The following is a 23,421-nucleotide window of genomic DNA, read 5'->3' as shown; positions in this document are numbered from 1 at the left end:
CTATAATAACCTAAATGGGAAAAGAATTTGAAAAAAAGAATAGGTGCATATACATGTGTAACTCAATCACTTTGCTGTCCACCTGTAGCAATCACAACATTGCTAATCAACTATATTCCAACATAAAATTTAAAAAAATGTTTAAAGCCTACTGCAGTGTTCAGTTCCTTTTATATCTTACGGTCAGCAAAGCACCTCTGAGCTGGCTGAAGAAAAGAGGGTCCACAAGAGAGAGCTGACGCCACAAGCTTCTCAGTGGTGACCTTTCCAGTTTCTTTGTTTCTTTCCCAAACTATTCTGACTACATAAATCGAGAGGCAGATTATTTTTTCATAATATTTTACATATAGGTATATTTTATGTGCTATTTACCTAAACACCTTCAATTTTTTTTTGAGGATTAAGATCCTATCATATTTAGACTATTATATAGAGAAGGATCTGTATTTTTATATTGTAATACATGTTACATGTCATGGAGCACTATACTCTTGAATGATGAGATTCCTGCAGACATTACCCTAACCTCCTGAGATGCTGTACTGCAAGCATCAAGGCTAAGACACTGTTTATCTTGTGGCCGTTTCTCAAATCTCTGCCTGGAGCTCTGGACAGCAGTCTGACGCCTGTGACATCAGGGGAAAGCAGGGCCCTTCGGCACCATGGTGGCTCTCACTTCACCAGTGATGCCTGAAGACCAGTCTAAGCAGATCTTGTTGCGGAGTCAGCAGGGGCTCTCTGGAGAGAAGAACATTCTGGGGTGGATGGTAACGGGCCACGGAGGGACGGGTGGCCACCACCTTAGAGCGACAACTCTGCTCCCAGCATGCGCGCCATGGCCTGGGCACACACTCGCCACAATCCTGCATGGGGGTGGACTGCGGGGCCCCTCTGGCACCAAAGGGCTCATGGTCAGGGCCCCCCACAGCCCTCCTCTGCAGGAGCCCCCCAGCAAGGCCACCAGGAGTGACACTCCTTATCTGGCAGAAGGAAATACTATCTCTGTGGCAGAGAAGGAGCGCTCCGGGGGTGATGGAGAGTGACCGTGAGCAAGGGTGTCCAGCACGGAGTCCCATGTGGACTCACACTGCCATGCCCTGTCCTGCACCACCAATAGCCTTCATCCACCCCATGGCCAGAGGCCACGCTGGGTGGTGGGAGAGGACAGGTGACCCACCAGAAAAGCCTGTCCATGGAGAGGATTCAAGGACCTCCCGTCTGAACCCCAAGACAGACTCGGTGCTCCACCAAGGCCTAAAGGACACCACCGTCCAGAGAGCTCCTGTCGAGCTCGTGCCCAGCACCAGGAACCAACAGCGGCCTTCACGTAACCGCTACCCTCTCCGAAGGCACCACGTGGTTCAGAAAGGAGACTGGCCTCCAGCAGCGAGGGCTCTGCTGGGCGGGAGCCTGGCTCTGTCCTTCCCTCCAGAGACTCGGCAGGTTTGGAGCTCTAGTCCCTCGGTGGCCAGATGGGGTGCTGACAGCACCTCAGTCACGGGAGAGTAAGGGAGATGACGCATGGACAGCAGCTGCCGACAGACTCCGCACACACTGGATCACGAGAGTGGAGACCCTCCAGAGACGCCCAGTGGAAACTCTGCTTGGCCCCCCAATTTCCACGAGATCACCCCCGTCTACACACAGACACCTCCCTGAGCTGTCACCTGGCTGCCTCTGACACCCCTCACCAGTCTGCTTTCCTAAACATGCTAGCTCATGGAAGGGAATTCTGTTTTTTTCAACAGACAGAGTTTCAAAGTGCCCTGGCAGGACGCTGGGGGCCTGGATGCCTGGCTCAGGAGAGCCTCATGCTGTGATGATGACCAGGATGAGCGCGTTGGACACTGGACCTGGCCTGCAATGAGCCAAGGCACAAAGCCAGAGCCTGACCAGGGACGTTCCAGCCATCACCCCGCCATCACCACTATCACCACAAACGCCAGTTTCTGGATTCCAAGTTGTTGGTTGCTTACATATCACAACCAAAAGAAAAAATAATTGTTTCCTGTGAACTATCCTCGAGTGAGACAATCTGGGTATGAATTCTGCCCAAAAGCAATATGTCCCCAGCGGTTAGCAAACCAGACTGCGTTTCCTTTTCAGTTTAATTTGACCTAATTAAGGACAGGGAGGAGAACTCTGCCATAATGCTGTGAGAGCCTTTAACAAGTATTCCTTCATAGCTGGCCAAGTCATAACATAAAAGGGAACTGCTTATTTCAGCAAAACTTTGGCTGTCATGTTTGGATAATATTCCAAGGCTCCAAATGGAGCTCCACCAAGGTCCAAACATCCCTCTCCCTGCGGCCCAAACACTGAGCCGTCTCCTTACAGGCTCTCACCTCTGCTCACGACAAGGTGGCGTACACACCTGACAATCACTCAGGAGCTTCTATTTGGAAATTTCCCTCCTGGGTTCACACAACAGCCAGGACCATTGGGGGAAAACACCGTCTTTGCATTGTGCCCTTGACTGGGAAAGTGTCTGAGTCCTTCCTGTGTCACTATCACAATCTTCGTGTTTCTTAAGAAATCTGCAAAGAGCCAGCCTGTAGTGAAGGGGGCAGTGAGTGGAACATGCACCCCCTCCCCCGAGCCTGGGAGGTCATGGGCCCATGGAAACTGTCAGCCACGCTGTAAGTCTGCTTTGACCCCAGAAACCTTTTCCTCCAGGGCTGCTCTTCCTCCGTGATTAAGCACACATGAAAGGATCTAGGGAGGAACCCCACAGATTGGGGAACCGCAAGCCTTCAGTGACTTCCAGGGGGCAGGAACAGGGCCATGAACAGAGAGGATCCAAGGGCCCAGACATGGGGAAACGAACTCCTGGGCAACCACTTAGATGGATGTCTGATGTCTGATCAGGGAAGGATCACGAGACACACGTCGTGGAGTGGAGAGGTGCCAGTGTCATGCCTGGCGGGCTGTGGCCCCGGCAGATGCTGACCGCACTGTTCCCTGGTCACCTGCTGGCCCACTGGACTCACCAGGCTTTCAAGGAACAATGGCATGAGTTTCCTGAGTGGCAAGACCCCAGGAGTTTTCTTTCTGAGGGAGCTGCTGGGCCTTCTCTCAGAGAGGTCAGTAAGTGATGTCCAGCTTGGGTGTCTGGGACTGGAGGGGTCCCCACAGGGACCAGCGGGGGGAGTGTCATCACAGGACCCTGATGACCCAGGTGCAGGCCCACCGTGTGTCTGTGCCTGGACAGGCTCTGGGAGGCGGGCTCTCTGATCAGGAGCTGCAGAGATGGACAGAACCTGGGGTCCTGGCTCCCCAGAAACCGAATGGGGCACTGAGGCAGAGTCCTTGAGGCGGGAGTTCAGTGAGGAAAGTGCAGGGCCTGAACGCAGGGTATGCCAGGGCTGGATGGCCAGTCTGCGAGCTGCAACCGGGTCCTGGGTGTAGGGTGTCCATGGCTGGCTTCTGTGTGCCAGCTTTGTCACAGGGAATAGGCGGGCCAGAAACTACAGTCCCGCAAGCTGGGAGGCGTGGCCAAAAAGTCTAGAAAGGAGTTTAAGGGACAGTTTCTTCTGATGAGATAACACCTCAGGAGCGCTTGGGAAATACAGATTCCAAAGCTCCCCTGGAGCTTCAGGAATCAACACCATTTGGACTCAGAGCCTGGGAATCTGTTTGTGCCGAGCAACACCCCTCCCTCCCACCATGTCCCAACCGTGGGATTTTTAGGAATTCTAAAGCTTTAAGCCCACTGAAGCCTGTTCAAACACAAGGAATTTAAAGGCAGGAAACTTGCTCAGTTACAAGCACGGCCGTGTGACCCTGGGGATCACTGGACCTCATGAGACTCAGCTCTTCATCTGCAAAGTGGGGACAACGCACTTCTTCACAGGACAGTGCTTGAGCTGATGGAGAGCAGAGTGCAATCTGTCAGTGCGAAGGTTCGCGATTGTCATGTCTGAGCCCAAGTGCAATCTCGCAGGCTTCCAGCCCTGCAGCTGAGACAGCTCCGGGTGTCGGTCACTATCTCTGAACTGATGTCCCTAAGGGGGATGGTCCTTGGCTGTGGGTATCCTGGAAGGTCCTCCAAAGGACTCTCACTTCAGCCGGCACTTCCCACTCTGGCTGGTGGTCAGTTTGAAGGCCCTGTGCTGTGGGATGGACCCATGCTTTTCAAATCCTGGAGTCATGAGGGAGAAGGGCTTTGAGGGGCAGTAGTCTCAGGGGTCGGCTCCCACACGGGTGAATCCCAGGGACATCTGATGTGCTAAGCTCCTTGGGACAGTAGCTGGGGTTAAGCGCTAAGAAGCGGAAGAGCAGGGTTAGAGGCCCAGGGCAGCTGATGAATGGGAGACGTGGTCAGGAGCAAAGGAAGGAGGAGCTCCACAGGGAGGCTCCAGACGACCACTGGAGGAGATGATCCTCATCACCTACAGGCTCAGCCACGTCCTGCAAGCAAGGAGATGGCTCATGATGATAGTGAGGCCGGCTGCCACTCACAGCCCGGGGGAGTTGGCCATACCCCCGAAGCCCAGGGGGAAGGCAGTGTCAGGCTGGGATCGCTGCCACACCCTTTGCAATGCCTCTCATGGCTTGAGAGGCCTGGGGCACTGGACACAGCTCAACAGACAGAAAAAGACCATGGAGAGCAAGACTCTGAGAAAAAGCAAAGCGATCTGGTGTCACTTAACCCAGAGGAGGAGCCAGGGTGAGACACAGAATCCAGAGTGACCGTGGCTCTGCATGCCCCGAGGAGGAGGCCGGTTCAGCGGGATGGTATATGTTAAGGAAAAGAAAAGAGGGTTTGTGATGAGCATCCCAAGTGTGGTCAGGCTTGCAGGGCAAAGGAAAGACCCCTTTCCCAACAGCAGCCCAGGGTCCAGCCCAACCTGGGCAGGCAGAGATGATGAAACATCAACTCAAACCACAGTGAAAACTGGAAGGAAGATAGTGCCAAGTGGCTTTAGAATCAGCCCTAGCCTGGAGCCGGGCTTGCGGACAAGCAGTTAACCTCTCTGGGCCCCTGTTTTCACATCTGTAAAGTAAGGTCATGGTCCAGACGGCCTCCCAGGCCCTCCCTCCTCAGCGTGAAAAGTCACCTTCTGTGGGCCCAAGGGGAACGTGGTGTCTGTGTTCAATAACATGTTAAACATGTTCCTTCCAAGGAAGCAAAAACAGGACTCGTACAGTGGGGTGGGGGCCTGATCTGGGTTTGGAGACCAGCTGCACAGCCCTGCAGGAGGTCCTCTGGTTCTGTGGGGGGAGGAGGGGAGAGGAGACCCAAATGGAAGGGAGCACGGGGAGGCCAAGGAGCCAGCTCAGACTCGGAGGTGCAGGAGGCTGTGGTCAGGCAGCAGCGGAGGGGAGGACCTGGTGCAGCTGACAGGCCACTGCTGGAACACGAGGGTGGGGATGGGCCCGGCAAGGAAGGCCCTGGGTCTCCGCAAGGGACTGGGTGGGCTGCCCAGGTTTCCGTTTTCCTTCTGCTGTTTATTAGCCCGTGATCTTGGGCAAAATGCTTATCCTCATTAGAACATCATTTCCACGTAATAAAATGGGGGTAACAGATCCACTTCATGGTATTTTTCGTAAGGATTAAACATGATTATGTGCCTGACACGTAGCAAGGATGGAAAAACTACCATCATTCTGAGATGGGCCTGCGAATGGAATTAAGGCAGAGAAAAAAGAAACCTCCGTGACTCACAGCTCAAGGACAAGACCTAATGCCGGGCTGCTTCCGCAGACGTGGACAGTTCTCCCCGCTCCTCCCTCGGATCCCAGGAGCGCCGAACTTTCTAGGAGGGGGTGCTATTACCTCCCCACTTCAGGGCGGGGACACTGAGGAGCAGGGCAGCTGAGCCTCAACTGAGCAGCTGAGATCGCCATCACTCAGGCTCCTGGCTCCGCAGTTGCTCCTATCCTCCCAACATCCATCCCCGGGAGAGAAACCTGGAGAAAGTGGAAGGTGTACACATCCTCTAAAGTGACAACCGAGTCAGCTGAGTAATTTGGGAACAGGAGACTGAATTGGTCATTCCTCCAACGACCCTGAGCCATGGAAGCCCGCCAGAACCCACCTGGCACTGGGAAGGCGAACACGCTGGGTTCCCCCGGGTGGGTCCAGCAGGCGCTGTCACAGGGACGAACCTGTCCTCCCAGCCCCACGCAGAGGGCGGGCGCGAGCGGCCAGTTCTCACACTCACAGACAAAGAGCACGCCTATGCTGTCTCTGAGCAGAGCCCCGGGCCCCGAGTCGCGGTCACGGCTCTCCCTAGCCCCAAGTGGACTGGAAGGTCTTTCCTGAGCCACTCTGCTCTTTCTGCCTCTTGGCACAACGACCCCTGCTGAGCTCTCCCCACCGGACGCCCCCCAGGCCCAGAGCCTGTCCAGGACTCGCCTCTCCTGTTCCACCTCCTCCCCCGGATGGGACTCTCCTGTCGACCGAGGCCGGACACACAGCCCTGGGCCTCGACCCTGGGCCGTCGTCCCTCATCTCCCTTCTCTCCAGAACGCACTCACACTCTCTGGCTCTGGGACTGTTAAAAATAATAATGATAATAAAGCGAGGTGGGGGGCATATTTTCTTTTCAAAATAGTTTAGACTGAGTCCTGCTGGAAGCAAGCAATATGACTAAATGACTTCTTAGAGTCCCTTCCAGCCAGTGATTCACCAGACCTAGAATTGAAGCTGGAATGGACTGTTATATTCTAGGCCAAATGTCTCATTTTTGCAAATAAGGAGAGTGCAGTGCATGGAGGTTAAGAGTCGTGGGGTCCACTTGCAGCCGTGGAAGGAGCACAAGGTTTGAAGCTAGGTGCTCTCGTGTCTGACCTCACGCTGCGTGCCCTGGAGTGAGGAAAGGGCAAGGCCCCTCTGCTCCTGCTGCCTCCGCGCCTCGTCCTGGCAGTCCGAGGACAGCACACCCGTGAAGGACACGGGGCGACGTCACGAATTGCTCCATCAACATGAAGCGGTTTGCTCAAGGTGGCCCTGGCTGAATGCTGTTGTGTGAGTCTTGTCTTCTTGACGCTTCGCCAGGGCTCTGGTTGTTTTTTCTCGTAAACCACACTAATTTGATCTCCACAAGCGTTCCTTTAAGCCCCTCGGTGCAGATTCAAACAGACCAACTTTCAGGAAGTGTAGCCTTCCACCGCCTCGGGGTCATGGCCCTCTGACCTGGACCCAGAGCTGCCCGGGCCGGGACGCGCTTTCCCCAGAGCCCTCCCGCCGCTGCGGCCCAGGCTGGGTGCTGCGGGCGCTGCTTGCTGGTCTGTGGAGGACTGGTGGGCCACAGCCTGTACCCTGAACACTGGAAGAGGTCGCGGGTGAGTCACCAAGCTAAGTAACAGATACTGGCTCCTCAAAGCTCACACTGGACAGAGTTGGGAACTCGCTCAGCCACAAGAGCTGGCTCACTTGCCCGTTTGTGGTCGGGCACAGAGAGGCAGGAGATGGCAGCCGGGCCCCGGGGATGACGCATGGACCTCTGAGGGCTCTATGCCGCCCACCCCATGGCTGCTGGAGCCTGGAAAGGGTGTCCACGCCCCTCGGCTGATCAGGAGGTGAGGTGCCCTCGGCAGGTGGGCTGGCGCCAGCTCCGCACTCTCTGCGGGGAACGTGCGTCCTGCCACTGCGAGGACCACCGGCCCATGGGGCCCCAGGGGCTGCCTAGACCTGCCCCTTTCCTCCCTGACGGCCCCCACACTTGACACGGGGCGCCTCCCTCCTCATCAGAGAGAGCCAAGCCTCTTCTCAGACAACGGTGTCCAGCCCGTGAGGAGCCCCACAGAGAAATCCTATGTCCCCTGCTTTCTGAAGCATGAAAACTGTGTCACGTTTCAGGAATAATGCTGAGGTCAGGCCTACAAAAAACAGACAGTATAGCTCTTTTGCTCTAAGCAATAAAAGAGCAAAAAATGGGGAAAATCCCATGAGCCAACTCAGTCAACAATTTCCATGTTGAAAAAAAAAGTTAAAAGTCCAAGCTGGAGCCATGTGGATACATTTTCTTTACCCTACACTTTAGGTGCCCATAACCTTCCTTTTAAATCATCTCCAAGCAGCCCCAAGTCACGCCAGCCGCAAATCATGAGGTGGCTTTGGTCTCGCGGCAGTGGAATGCTCTGCAGCAGACAGGCCGCTTCCCGGGCGCCGGGGGGAGCCCCCAAACCCGCGAGGCTGAGAGCACGCATGACATCAGAGCTCAACCATCCAGGAAGGGGCTGCGCGGGCCGCAAACCACAGCGGGCAGATAAAGCAGGGAATGGCCTTGCTTAGGAAAACATTCGCGAATACCGCAGGCAGCCGGCAGAGGCAAGTTTAATTACATTCACAGAAAGCCACTGTTTCCTCCGCCCCACGGCCCTGGTGCCGACCAGCGAGCGAGTGAGGAGTGCCTGGCAGCCCAGCCAGGCACGGAGGGCCAGAGGAGCCACGCGGATCACCGCTTCTCCACATCTGTGCTCTGCGTCACGCCTTTATTGGTCCCAGCTGTGGAGCCGCTCAGTAGACTCTGGAAGGGTTTTCAAACGAACCAGACCTTGGGAGCAACCTATCCTTCAATTTAGAGCTGGAGATCAAGAGCAGCCCAATAATGTGAGACATCCATTATTCAATTCATGATTAATTGACAAGACACCAAGCGCATCCTGGGCATAAAGGAAGCCGCAGCGACTGCCATCTGCCTTCACCTCAGGGGACCAGGGCTGTATTCTGCAAGCGCCACGGCAGCTTTCACTCGTTTATTTATTTATTGTTTTTAAAGGAAGCGTTCAAAGAGTTAACTATACAGTGTCTGAAGGGCTGGTAAAAGTATTGGATGTGTCTCTGGGCACCTCAGAGGAACAACGTTCAACAGGTATTGGTAAAGCATGATTAAAGCTCAAGGGGAAAAAATGGTCCAAATAAAAATGCTATCTTAAAGAGTATTTAAGCGGCATCTTACAGTAAGTGCTAAAGTGGGAGTCTCCAGAGAGACTGCAGAATCTTTTATGAGACAAGAAGGATATGCCCGAAGAGTTCCCTTGGCTTCTCTAATTTTAGCCCCAGGGAGCATGGCTGATGCTAATTCCAGTCTGTGATTCCACCTAAGTGAAGGATTATCAATAGCAAGAAGGGGATACAGGCCCAGTGAAAGCACACACAAACACAGAAACAAGCAACAAATGAAAACACTGCTGATCAAAGCAGGCCTCATTCTTAAAGGAACAGTGAAACATTACATTGTCGCTAGTGGCACTAATGTCCAGTGGCTAGTCTTTTCAGAAACATGCAATTTTATAGCCTTGTACTGCACTGGCAGTAATCTTCACCAGACACCCAAGGATAACTGTCCATTTCAGGAGGAGGTGAGGGGAGGGCCCTAGTGCACGTTCATAATATCTTCATGGAACCTCTAAAACAATGGGCGGGGAAAAATGCAAGGCTCCAGAATTGATGAAAATAACCTGTTTGCCTTTGTTAGGAGCCAGGACCCGCCTTTAGAAATTGCTGGGGTCATCAGAGGAATCGGGTGGAGAGGGAGGTGGGATGGGGGACCGGGATGGGGAATACATGTAACTCTATGGCTGATTCATATCAATGTATGACAAAACCCACTGAAAAAAAAAAAAAAAAAAGAAATTGCTGGGGTCATGAGATCTCTTGCAGGTTTACTGGGGGCAGAAACAAACAAGCACCCAGTGAACTCCACCTGGAGGAGTGAGAAGGGCCAGAAAAGTCTTTTCATCATGTGGAAAGAGACTCAAGGTAACCTACGAGCCTGTCTCACAGCATTCCAGTACCCTGACGACTCTCTCCTTCATCAAAGGTGGAACAGAAGGCTCCAGCCCCTCCTCAGGCAGTCCTCCCCACCCCCAGCCTAACACCATCACCAAGGTCACCCTCGACCACCCACAGACCACCTGCCCGTCAGGAGGGCAGTGACTTCAGCATCCCTGTGAGCCCAGGTGTCAGGGTCTTCACGCTCATGGCACAGGAAGTTTGGGGTAAATCTGTCCATAAAAATTATGCTGGCTACCACTGGATTAGCTAGTTTCAAGAACTCACCAATACCGAGTACTTATGAAACAGTGACAGCAAAGCTTTCCATAAAAACCATCAGATTTTAGCTAGTCTTCCTAGGGTAGGCGAGTCATCAGGAATGCATTCTTCCCATTGTGCTCAGCCTGCCACTTGTTCCCTGAGAGCGCAGCCAACAGCACACCAACCAAGGCGCGGACTCCATCCCAGGGCCTTCCAGGGGAACAGGAGGACTCCACCAGACAAAGGATTGCAACCAGGTGGCACCCAAGAAAAGAAGCAACCAATCTGGAGGCAACTGAAGAGCATTCAGTGAGAGAGCTCCCGGATTCCTAGCGGAGAGAGGCATCCCCGACCCTCGGGCGAGGCGTTTCCAGCTGAAGTTCATTCAGCCCCGGACCCGCAGCCAGGCTGTCAGGGACCGCTCTCCTGGGAGAGGTTCCGTCTCCTTGGACCAGCGATGGAGAGACTGCAGGGACATCGGGCTACACCAAACCGGTGCAAGCCGCTCCAGGAGCACAAACGCTTGAAAGAGCTTTTGTTAAAGTGTCACTTTTTATGGGAAAAGGACGGGGGCGGGAGAGACTTCAGCCTCTTGCCTCTCTCCCCTCCCCCATCCCGCCCTAACCGCGGAGAAGTCTAGGGCTCAGGACCCCCTCCCCGCCCCCAGAGCCGACGGAGGAAGAAGGACAGGCGGCGGCACGCGCTGCCCCGGTCCCGCGGACCTGCCAGAAGGCGGCCGGGACTCCGCGCGCCCCCGGGCCCCGCGTGACCCCGCGTACCGCGCCGCCTGCACTAACCGGTCGCGCCGCAGACACCTCCTCCCAGAAACAGCTCGCTCGGGCCTCTCAGGACTCAGTCCTGCCCGGCTCGCAGCGCCGGCCTCTGAATTCGGTCTCGTTGGCGGAGCGCCGGGCACGGAGAGCGCGCAACAGGCGGCCTGAAGCCGGCGCGAGGGCGGCGGGAAGACTTCTCGGTTTAGTCGGCCTGCGGCAGAGGGTGCCTGAGCGTCGGGGCCGGGTTGGGGAGCGGAGGGGTGTGTCCTCGGGCGGCTGTGGAGGGGGAGGGGTGTGTCCTCCAGCGGCTGGGGAGGGGGAGGGGCGTGTCTTGGGGGAGGGGGAGGGTGTACCCTGGGGCTGGGGAGGGGTGTGTCCCGGGTTTGCAGGGGAGGGGGAGGAGGTGTGTCATTGGGGGTGCTGGGGAGGGGGGAGGGGTGTGTCCTGAGGGGTTGCTGGGAGGAGGAGGGCTGTGCCTGGGTCTGGTGCGGGGGAAGGAGGTGTGTCCTGGGAGATGCTGGGGAAGGGAGGGGAATGTGTCTTGGAGCTGGAGAGGGTGCCTTCCAAGGAGGGGTGTCCCAGGGAGCACAGCCGTGAGCTGTAAGAAATAACGCGAGGCGAGCGCAGCGGGTGGGTGGGTGGGGAGCGGGGGCTGGGGGAACTGGGAGGACGGCAAGCGAACCTCAGGGGCTCTGAGCCTCTGCACACCTGGCGAGACCTGCTCCTCCGGCAGGGTAGCGATCAGCCCGTAGCAGGTAACAAGCAAGCTCCGGCGGGGTCTCAGAAGCATTTCCCACAGACCTCTGTTCCTTTAGTCAAGGTAAGTGTCTCTCAGGACACCTTGGAGCGCGGTGAACCTAGGTAGTAACTGGTAGTGAATCTGTATCATTTATAGAAGAACTCACCTTCTGCCTGAGCTTCCTTCTAGACTCTTCTGTGCCCAGTACCCTCGATTACACTCTCCATCTGCATTGTTCTTGTGAATTAAACTGCTTCTCTGATGTTGCCTTGCTGCAAAGCTATAAATTAATTACTACATCACCCCCCCCCCCCCACACACACACACAAGCCCCTAGGAAGAAGAATGCCAAGAATAAATCCAGGCTTTGTTCTTTTTCATGTTGAACAAGTCTGTCATTAATCAAGCCTTTCCACCCCATCCAGGGAACAGACCCAAGGCTGCCAGACAAGTGTATGTCCGGTGATCCTACTGTCTTTCTCTGCAGTCTAACGCCACAGTGACTCAGCTCCCACACAGATGGCCTGCTGGGGAGACAATAGCACAGACAGGACCAACCGTCTTAAAGACCTAAGACTCACCAACTCTAGCACGCTGGCAGACACGGCCTCATTTTTAAACATTTGCAAAAATTGTCTCCTGCCTTGCAGTCACAGAACTGCTTGTGGTTGGTCAGTCTGAGAGAAAGCCAGGGCTGTCTTTGGAAATTTAAGGAAGAAACTCATAAGACCCATGAAGCTATTAATTTTAATGTATCGTATAACATGTCAAAAGCATGACAGACTTGAACTCAATTAGAAACCATATCAGAAAGTGTGTTCCAGAAATAGAATCATCTTGAAAGTTCTAACACAGAGATAGTGCAAAAAACAGTTTTTGAAATGAAAGTAAAACGTTGAGAGTCTAGTGCCTTTTTATTACACTAAGGAAGTGGCGGTCATGAAACAGCATCCTCCCTTATTAAATGCCCCCCTTTCTTTGGGAACCAATGTAAGGTTAATAGAAGTGAAGATTCTTCTCAGATATGAAGCATCTGGCAGGTTCAGCCCCTTTTTGTGTGTGATGAGGTCCTGTTATGTTTTCTCTGCACTCGCTTCTCCAGTCTCTGAATAACCCAAGGAAAGACTTGTGTCCTCACTTGCATCAAGTGAAGCTGTGGCCTTCCTGGGGAAGGGGGCTATCACTAGTAGACATGCCAGGTCCTAACTGATGTTCTCACCACCAGGAAGGACTGTTAGGACGACCTTTCCTCTGTGAATTAAGAGGGACACGTCACTGATCACATTGCCTTGGCAAACAGGAGGACCAACTGGGTCAAGATTAGTGTGTCAAGACCACAGGGGCCCTGGCAGCCACTCTGCTGACCTGGGCGCAGTTCAGGAGCTGGAAGTGCAGAGAGCGCCACCACGCAGAACTCTCTCAGCTGAAGATGACAGCCCTCTGGGGGTCCTGTGTTCAACTGTGGCTGAAGTGGAGGGTCCACACCAGGAGGCCCCAGCTGCAAAGGGCCCTGGTGCCCCTGCCCTCCTTTGATGTGTCCAGAGGAGCCACCAGAGCTAAACCTTCTGTAGAGCTTCTTGGGTCAGGAGAGGGAACAAGGGAGCGGGGAGTGTTCTCAGAGTGCCTTCTGCAGCAGACCTGTCTCCAGGATGGGTGGGGAGCCTGCTGAAAATGCAAATTCCGCAGGCGCTGCTCAGAACAGCTGAATCACAGGATCATCCTGCCTGGGGGTCCTGATGTCAGTCTGCGTGCGTGTGTGTGTGTGTGTGTGTGTGTGTGTGCGCGCGCGCGCGCGCACATAATTGAATAAGAAATATTCATGTAATTTAAATAAAGGTCCAGACACCACAGTCTTCCTACCAGGGGCCCTTCTGTCCAGTCCACACCCTTCCCTGGAGGTAACCACTGATACCCATTTTTTTCCTGCAGACTTCCAAGTTTCATTATGCATATACCTGCAAATATAAATTCCTAATCTTTTTTCTTTATTTCTTAAAATTATTATATGCAAAACAATTACTGTCTTTTAATTTGCTCTTTCACTTAAATATGCTTTTGGATCTTTTCTATATCACATGCTCAATCAGTCATTCATTTGGAAATGTACATTTATTCGGCACCTACTACATGCCACACCAAAGAATTGATGCTTTCAAATTGTGGTGCTGGAGAAGACTCTTGAGAGTCCCTTGGACAGCAAGGAGATCAAACCTGACAACCCTAAAGGAAATAAACCCTGAATATTCATTGGAAGGACTGTTGTTAAAGCTCCAATAGTTTGGCCACCTGATGCAAAGAGCTGACTCATTTGAAAAGACCCTGATGCTAGGAAAGATTGAGGGAAGGAGGAGAAGCGGGTAACAGAAGATGAGATGGTTGTATAGCATCACTGACTCAATGGACATGGGTTTGAGCAAGCTCCAGGAGATAGGGAAGGACAGGACAGCATGGTTTGCTGCAGTCCATAGGGTCACAAAGAGTCAGACACGACATAGTGACTAAACAACAACAACACGCCAATTGCGGCTTCCCTGGTACCTCAGCTGGTGAAGAATCCGCCTGCAATGCAGGAGACCTGGGTTCGATCCCAGGGTTGGGAAGATCCCCTGGAGAAGGGAAAATCTACCCATTCCAGTATTCTGGCCTGGAGAATTCCATAGACTATATCTTCCATGGGGTTGCAAAGCATCGGATATGACTGAGCAACTTTCGCTTTCACTTTTCACATGCCAAATAGGGCTTCCCAGTTAGCTCAGTGGTAAAGAATTTGCCTGGCAATGCAGGAGATCAGGTTTGAACCCTGGGTCAGGAAGATCCCCTGGAGAATGAAATGGCTACCCACTCCAGTATTCTTGCCTGAAGAATTATATGCACAGAGGAGCCTGGCAGGCTACAGTCAATAGGATCACAAAGAGTTAGACATAACTTAGTGACTAAACAACAATAAATACGCCCAAGTACTGTTGTTTATCATAGGGTTATAGAAGTCAACAAAAGTGATGACAATTTCTGCCCCATGGCATCTATATCTTGGGGGAGGCACATAAAGCAGACAATAAACATACAAGTTATATGTTGTGTTAGAATATAATAAACATAATTGAAAACATAGAGCAAGATAATGGAGATTGGAAATGTCAGGTGGGGACTTAGATTTTAGATGGAGTGGTCAGAGGTGGCCTTGTGGAGAAAGTGACATTTAAGCAGAGTTAATGGTGGTGAGGGGTGAGCTCTGAGATTCTCTGGGGAGGCTGAGGGAACGGCTTATACAGAGGCCTCGATGGGGGAGGCTGACCTGAATGTTTGAGGTAGGGGGAACAGGCCATGCAGCTGGAGAAAAGCAAGGTGGAATGTCAAAGGAGGGGAGGGAAATCAGGGGGCCACAGTCAGCTGTCGCAGGGTCTCAGACAGAGAAAGGCACGACACGGATCGCTCTCGTGTCACATCTCAGGGCACTGTCCTGGACAGATGCCACACAACTGCAGCAGGACCCGAATGATTGACACTGAGCTGCTTCCAGTATTCGGCTATTAAATGGTGTTGCAAGCTTCCACACGTGACATTTTACCCTCTCCAGCATGTGTCTAAGGGATTCATCATAGCAAGTGCGATTACTGGGCTGTACATTCCTAATTCTGGTGGACACGGCCCTATTGCCCCTCAAAGGGCTTGGCCAGCCCACACTCCCACCAGCAATGCTGACCACTGCCTGTTCACTGTGGCCTTGCCTGCAGAGCACTTCGGTAAACGTCAGAGTGTCCACCAGTCAGATGAGTGAAGAGTGACGTCTCAAGCAGATTCATAGGGACTTCCCTGGGCATTCAGTGGCTAGGACTCTATGCTCCCAACGCAGGGGACCCAGGTTCAATCCCTGATCAGGGGACTAGAGCGCACAGGCCGCAACTAAGAGTTCTCATGCTAAAGATTCCCCTTGCCTCAACAAAGACCCTGTGTGCCACAACTAAGACTTAGCACAGCCAATAAATAAATACAGAAAAAAAGGAAAAAGAAAAGAGGCATACTCATAGATCTTGAAATCAAACTTTACAGTGACCAAAGGGGAAGCGTGGGGGGGAGTAACAAATTGGGAGATTGCAGTTGACATATCCACACTACTATATATAAGATAGGTAACTAATGAGAGCCTATGGATAGCACAGGAGACTCTGCTCAATATTCCATAATGACTTACATGGGAAAAGAGTCTGAAAAAGAGTGGGTATATGTATATGCACAACTGATTCACTTTGCTCTACAGCATAAAGTAACACAACATTGTACATCAGCAAGAATAAATATTAAACATAATAAAAATTAAACAAAAAAAAGATGATTCTGACTGCCTTTCTGTGATATTCAAGTAGCTAGTTGGCTAACTGAGTATCATCTTTGGAGAAATGTCTCAAGTCCTTTTCCCATTTTAAATCATGTTATCGTCATTGCTGTTGAATATAAGAATTCTTTATGTATTCTGGATATTGGCTCTATAGCAGATACATGGTTCGCAAATACTTGCTCCTATTTTATAATCTGGCTTTTCACTGTGGGCTGTCCTTCAATACACAGAAGATTTGCAGTTTAATGTAGTTCCCCTGCTGCTGCTGCGTCGCTTCAGTCGTGTCTGACTCTGTGTGACCCCATAGACGGCAGCCCACCAGGCTCCCCCGTCCCTGGGATTTTCCAGGCAGGAGCACTGGAGTGGGCTGCCATTGCTTCTCGGGTAGTCCCCCGACTTGTACGATCTTACTTCTGTTGGCCGTGCTTTGTTCCACAGACACTTTGTGATGGTCATCTTCCACCTACCTCTACCTGCGATGGTCACCTTCCACCTACCTCTACCTGCGATGGTCACCTTCCACCTACCTCTACCTGCGATGGTCACCTTCCACCTACCTCTACCTGCGATGGTCATCTTCCACCTACCTCTACCTGCGATGGTCATCTTCCACCTACCTCTACCTGCGATGGTCATCTTCCACCTACCTCTACCTGCGATGGTCATCTTCCACCTACCTCTACCTGCGATGGTCATCTTCCACCTACCTCTACCTGCGATGGTCATCTTCCACCTACCTCTACCTGCGATGGTCATCTTCCACCTACTTCTACCTGCAGTGCTCATCTTCCACCTACTTCTCTACCTGCGATGGTCACCTTCCACCTACTTCTACCTGCAGTGCTCATCTTCCACCTACTTCTCTACCTGCGATGGTCACCTTCCACCTACTTCTACCTGCGATGGTCATCTTCTACCTACCTACCTGTCTCTCCCATCAGGAAGCTTCCATAAGCCTCTTATCCCTATCCATCAGAGGGCAGACAGACTGAAAACCACAATCATAGAAACCTAACCAATCTGATCACATGGACCACAGGCTTGTCTAACTCAATGAAACTGTGAGCCATGCCGTGTAGGACCACCCAAGATGAATTGGTCATGGTGGAGAGTTCTGACAAAATGTAGTCTACTGGAGAAAGGAAGGGCAAAGCACTTCAGTGTTCCTGCCTTGAGAACCCCATGAGCAGTATGAAGAGGCAAAAATGTATGACACTGAAAGATGAACTCCCCAGGTTGGTAGGTGCCCAATATGCTCCTGGAGAAGAGTGGAGAAATAACTCCAGAAAGAATGAAGAGACAGAGCCAAAGCAAAACAATACCCAGTTGTGGATATGACTGGCGATGGAAGCAAGGTCCAATGTTGTAAAGAGCAATATTGCATGGGAACCTGGAATGTTAGGTCCATGAACCAAGGCAAATTAGAAGTGGTCAAACAGGAGATGGCAAGAGTGAATGTTGACATTTTAGGAATCAGTGAACTAAAATGAACTGGAATGGGTGAATTTAACTCAGATGACCATTATATCTACTACTGTGGGCAGGAATCCCTTAGAAGAAGTGGACTAGCCATCATGGTCAACAAAAGAGTCTGAAATGCAGTACTTGGATGCAATCTCTAAAACAACAGAATGATCTCTGTTCATTTCTGAGGCAAACCATTCAGTATCACAGTAATCCAAGTCTATGCCAACCAGTAACCCTGAAGAAGCTGAAGTTGAAAGGTTCTATGAAGACCTACAAGACCTTCTAGAACAAATACCCATAAAAGATGTTCATTTCATCATAGGGGACTGGAATGCAAAAGTAGGAAGTCAAGGAAAACACCTGGAGTAGCAAACAAATTTGGCCTTGGAGTACAGAATGAAACAGGGCAAAGGCTAATAGAGTTTTGCCAAGAGAATGCACTGGTGATAGCAAACACCCCCTTCCAACAACACAAGAGAAGACTCTACACATGGACATCACCAGATGGTCAATACTGAAATCAGACTGATTTTATTATTTGCAGCCAAAGGTGGAGAAGCTCTATAAAGTCAGCAAAAACAAGACTGGGAGCTGACTGTGGCTCAGATCATGAGCTCCTTATTGTCAAATTCAGATTGAAATTGAAGAAAGTAGGGAAACCACTAGACCATTCAGATATGACCTAAATAAAATTCCTTACAATTATATAGTGGAAGTGAGAATTAGATTTAAGGGACTAGATCTGATAGACAGAGTGCCTGATGAACTATGGATGGAGGTTGGTGACATTGTATAGGAGACAGGGATCAAGACCATCCACAAGACAAAGAAATGCAAAAGAGCAAAATGGCTGTCTGAGGAGGCCTTACATATAGCTGTGAAAAAAAGAGAAGTGAAATGCAAAGGAGAAAAGGAAAGATATACCCATTTGAATGCAGAGTTCCAAAGAATAGCAAGGAGAGATAAGAAAGCCTTCCTCAGTGATCAGTGCAAAGAAATAGAGGAAAACAATAGAATAGGAAAGACTAGAGATCTCTTCAAGAAAACTGGCGATGCCAAGGGAACATTTCATGCAAAGATGGGCTCAATAAAGGACTGAAATTGTATGGACCTAACAGAAGCAGAAGATGTTAAGAAGAGGTGGCAAGAATACACAGAAAAACTATACAAAAAAGATCTTCATGACCCAGATAACCACAATGGTATGATCACTCACCTAGAGCCAGACACCCTGGAATGTGAAGTCAAGTGGGCCTTAGGAACATCACTATGAACAAAGCTAGTGGAGGCGATGGAATTCCAGTTGAGCTATTTCAAATCCTGAAAGATGATGCTGTGAAAGTGCTGCACTCAATATGCCAGCAAATTTGGAAAACTCAACAGTGGCCACAGGACTGGAAAAGGTCAGTTTTCATTCCAATCTCAAAGAAAGACAATGCCAAAGAATATTCAAACTACTGCACAATTGCACTCATCTCACACACTAGCAAAGTTATGCTCAAAATTCTCCAAGTCAGGCTTCAACAATATGTAAACCGTCAACTTCCAGATGCTCAAGCTGGATTTAGAAAAGGCAGAGGAACGAGAGATCAAATTGCCAGCATCTGTTGGCTCATTGAGAAAGCAAGAGAGTTCCAGAAAAACATCTATTTCTGCTTTATTGACTGTGCCAAAGCCTTTAACTGTGTGGATCACCACAAACTATGGAAAATTCTGAAAAAGATGGAAATACCAAACTACCTGACCTGCCTCTTGAGAAATCTGTATGCAGGTCAGGAAGCAACAGTTAGAACTGGACATGGAACAACAGACTGGTTGTTCCAAATAGGAAAAGGAGTAAGTCAAGGCTGCATATTGTCACCCTGTTTATTTATCTTATATGCAGAGTACATCATGAGAAATGCTGGGCTGGAGGAAGTACAAGCTGGAATCGAGATTGCCGGGAGAAATACCGATAACATCAGATATGCAGATGACACCACCTTTATGGCAGAAAGTGAAGAACTAAAGAGCCTTTTGATGAGGTGAAAGAGGAAAGTGAAGACGTTGCTCAACATTCAGAAAACTAAGATCATGGCATCTGGTCACATCACTTCGTGGGTAAATAGATGGGGAAACAGTGGCTGACTTTATTTTTCTGGGTTCCAAAATCCCTGCAGATGGTGACTGCAGCCATGCAGTTAAAAGATGCTTACTCCTTGGAAGAAAAGTTATGACCAGCCGAGACAGCATATTAAAAAGCAGAGACATTACTTTGCCAATAAAAGTCCGTCTCGTCAAGGCTATGGTTTTTCCAGTGGTCATGTATGGATGTGATAGTGAGACAAGTGCTCAGGGCTGGTGCACTGGGAAGACCCAGAGGGATGGGATGGGGAGGGAGGCGGGAGTGGGGTTCAGGATGGGGAACACATGTAAATCCATGGCTGATTCATGTCAATGTATGGCAAAAACCACTACAATATTCTAAAGTAATTACCCTCCAACTAATAAAAATAAATGGAAAAAAATAATAAAACCTATTTGTTACAACCCCCCCCCCAAAAAAAAGAAAGCTGAGTGCTGAATAATTGATATTTTTGAACTGTGGTGTTGGAGAAGACTCTTGAAAGTCCCTTGGACTGCAAGGAGATTGAGCCAGTCCATCCTAAAGGAAATCAGTCCTGAATATTCATTGGAAGGACTGATGTTGAAGCTGAAACTCCAATACTTTGACCACCTGATGCAAAGAGCTGACTCATTTGAAAAGACCCTGATGCTGGGAAAGATTGAGGGCAGGAGAAGGGGACGACAGCGGATAAGGTGGTTGGATGGCATCACCGACTCAATGGACATGAGTTTGGGTAAACTCCGGAAGGCGGTGATGGACAGGGAGGCCTGGCATGCTGCAGTCAATGGGGTCACAAACAGTTAGACATGACTGAGCGACTGAACTGAACTGAGCTGACCTACTGTTTTGAGATGCCATTTTCATCAGGTATTAAATTCCTGTGTATGGTTGGGGCTATTTCTGGTCTTGGTTCAGATCACAAGTGTCACTTGTGTTCATTATTGAGGCTTTCACTTTCAGTACCCAGTGAGGCTCATTCTCTTATGGCTATCCCAGCTCAGAGTTCCCATTTATCCTTATTTATTTTCCCATATGAACTTCAGAGTAAACAAACAGTAACAGTAGAAACCCTTAACAATATTTGTATTACTAGAATGAAATTTACATGATTAACATAAAGTTACTTAATTAACAAAACATCTTTTTGTTATCAAGTTTTCCTAGTTGAAAAAAAGATCTTTCTATTTGTTCAAACTTATTTTATGACTTTGAGGAATTTTTTAGTTTTCTTCATACGTGTTTTATACATTTACTGTCACATTTGTTCTCAGCTATTTGACTTTTTATGATCATGAATGAGGTTTTTTATTTTGATTTGTTACTGAGTATAGTGGGTTTACAGTGCTGTGTTAATCTCTGCGGTACAGCAAAGTGACCCGTGTGTACACAGATATATGTCTGTGTTATTTTCCATTATGGTTTACCCTAGGATGCTGAATGTAGGACTTTGCTGTTTATCCATCCTATATATACTAGTCTGCATCTGCTAATCCCAATTTGGGATAAATGGAGTCTTTTATCTCCTTTCATCTTCTTATTGGATATAATAAACTAATTATAGTGTATTCATTTTGTACCATTCTGTTACTAAATTCTGTTATTGTTTATAGATATTTTTCACGTATTTCTAGTATCATCTAAAAACAAAGATTAACTCTGCTCTCCAAATTTTATAATTTTAATTTTCCTCTTTTCTTATTTCATTGTCTATTAGGCACAATGTTAAATAACAGTAGTAATAGTGGACATTCTTGCTTTATATTTGATGTTTTGCACATTAAAAAAAGTTCTGGGATGTGGGACCTTAGTTCTCCAACCAGGGATTGGACCTGTAACCCCTGCATTGGAAGTTCAGAGTCTGAACAACTGGGCCACCAGGGAAGTGCCACCTGATACTTGATTTTAGTGGGGAAAATGCCTCCAGTGTTTCCCCCAGAGGTGTGGAATGGCCTGTGGGCTGAGAATAACACATTTTATTATGCTGAAGAATAATTAACTTATTCTTATTTTATTGAGGGCTTTTTTTCTTGGTCAAGTATGATTATTGACTTTTGTCCAAATGCGTTCTTTAAAGTATCTTTAGAAATGATCATATAATGTTTCTCTTTAGATCTTTCAATTTGATAGAATATAATAAATTTCCTACGAATAAGCTGTTATTGTATTTCTATAATAAACTTTATGCATAGTAATTATTTTTTAATGTGCTGACTGACGCTATTTGCTAATATTTTATTTAAAAATTTTGCATAGGTTTTAATAATTGAGATTTTGACAATAGTTTGTGTGTTACTGCATTGCAATCAAAGAATATCATCTGTAAAATTTTTGTCTTTTGGGATCAATTGACTTTCCTTGCAGCCTAACTTACAGACAATTTTTATGTGTGCTCCTTACAAAGGAAAGTGAAATTCACTCAGTCGTGTCCAACTCTTTGCAAACCCATGGACTATTGGAATTCTCCAGGGCAGAATACTGGAGTGGGTAGCCTTTCCCTTCTCCAGGGGATCTTCCCAGCCCAGGGACTGAACCCTGATGCTATTGCATTGCAGGCGGATTCTTTACCAGCTGAGCCACCAGGGAAGCCCAAGCATACTGGAATGAGTAGCCTGTCCCTTCCCCAGCGGATCTTCCCGACCCAGGGATTGAATCGGGGTCTCCTGCACTGCAGGTGGATTCTTTACCAACTGAGCTGTCAGCGAAGTTGTCAGTATGCTCCTTGGTCACTTGAAAACACAGTGCTGTCGATATTTTCAGGATATAGACCTGAATAACATATATCTTATTAATGAGGTTATTTATGTCTTCTTTGAACTTCAGATATTTTGATTTGAATTTATAGTGGACTGAGTTTTCATTTATGTATATTTCTCCTTGCATCCACTGTAATTTCTGCTTTATAAGGTGGATGCTACATCATTTGGTGAGTATATCTTCATAGGTGGTTTCCCTGGTGGCTGGGATGTAAACAATCTGCCTGCTAACGCAGGAGACTCGAGTTTGATTCCTGAGTCAGGAAGATCGCCTGGAGAAGGAAATGGCAACCTGCTCCAGTATTCTTGTCTGGAGAATCCCATGGACAGAGGAGCCTGGGGTGCTACAGTCCATGGGTTGCAGAGTCAGACATGACTCAGCGACTACACAACAACAACAACAGTGTATTCGTAACTGTCACAGCTTCATTTTGAGTTGTGTCATTTGGCGTTACAAGGGGCCCTTTCTCATAAGCCACCTGTCCAGTGGCCTGCATTCTGCCTCCTCTGATGGTGCGGGCACGGCCTCCCCCGCCTGCTGCGTCTCTCCTTAGGCTTTCACGCTGTCCTGAGCCGCCTGATTTGTCCGTGTCTATCATGCTTCCTGCAGTGCGATCCCTGCCGCCCCACCTCCTCAAGGCCTCTGGCACCCGCTCTCACCATTGGCGGACTGTAGCTTGCTGCTCCTCCTTTCCAGGGGACCCCTCATCTTCAGGGAGAGCCTGGCACTCTGTGAGACCCCCACAGCTAGCGGGCTTATTTGAGTACCTATGTGCTGTTTCCTGAACAAAGTGTCTGTATCTGTCATTTGGGTTTACATTTACACTATTGTTTTTCAGGAGTCCCCACTATTTCTATAATAGAGTGACTTTAAAAGAGAGCTTTTGGATGCAGTTTAGAATGGTGATGCTGGTGGTGGTACAGATGACACCCCCGAGGGCAACCTGATCCAGGGCCCCTCTGATCCTCCCATTGCACTGAGTGTGCAGAGCGGGGATCCCCCTCATACAGACGGGAGAGGGTGAGCTGAGGCTTCTCAACAGTTTGTTCCTCATCCTTTCTTAAACAAGCAGTCAGACAATGCAGCTTTCAGATGTACCACAGAGGGGCCTGGATGGATGCTTTTCAGGGCCCCTAGGCAGAGCTTCACATTATAAGAGGTAAAGTGAGCGTAGGTTTATTTTTCTTCTGGAAATGCTAACCTTGCTGAAACTCTGGAGGCTTTTCTTAGTGGAATCTGCTCTGCTGAGGAAGCTGT

General features: G+C 49.6%; 1 protein-coding gene across 5 annotated transcripts in view; it reads right to left on the bottom strand.

The window, feature by feature from the left end:
• The window catches only part of PALLD (palladin, cytoskeletal associated protein), a 373,189-nt gene that overhangs the window by 232,595 nt on the left and 117,173 nt on the right, over positions 1-23,421 (bottom strand). The window contains exon 1 of one of the 5 annotated variants that reach the window (XM_065908294.1): positions 10,786-10,978. The exons of the other annotated variants lie outside the window; for them this stretch is intronic. The gene's annotated coding sequence lies outside the window, so the exon portion shown is untranslated. Of the gene's footprint in view, positions 1-10,785; positions 10,979-23,421 lie in introns of those variants that run through there. 5 annotated transcript variants of the gene reach the window in all.

Source organism: Muntiacus reevesi, chromosome 17 (genome assembly GCF_963930625.1).
Source record: "Muntiacus reevesi chromosome 17, mMunRee1.1, whole genome shotgun sequence".
Classification (NCBI taxonomy): domain Eukaryota; kingdom Metazoa; phylum Chordata; class Mammalia; order Artiodactyla; family Cervidae; genus Muntiacus; species Muntiacus reevesi.
This window is presented reverse-complemented; position numbering and strand designations above follow the sequence as displayed.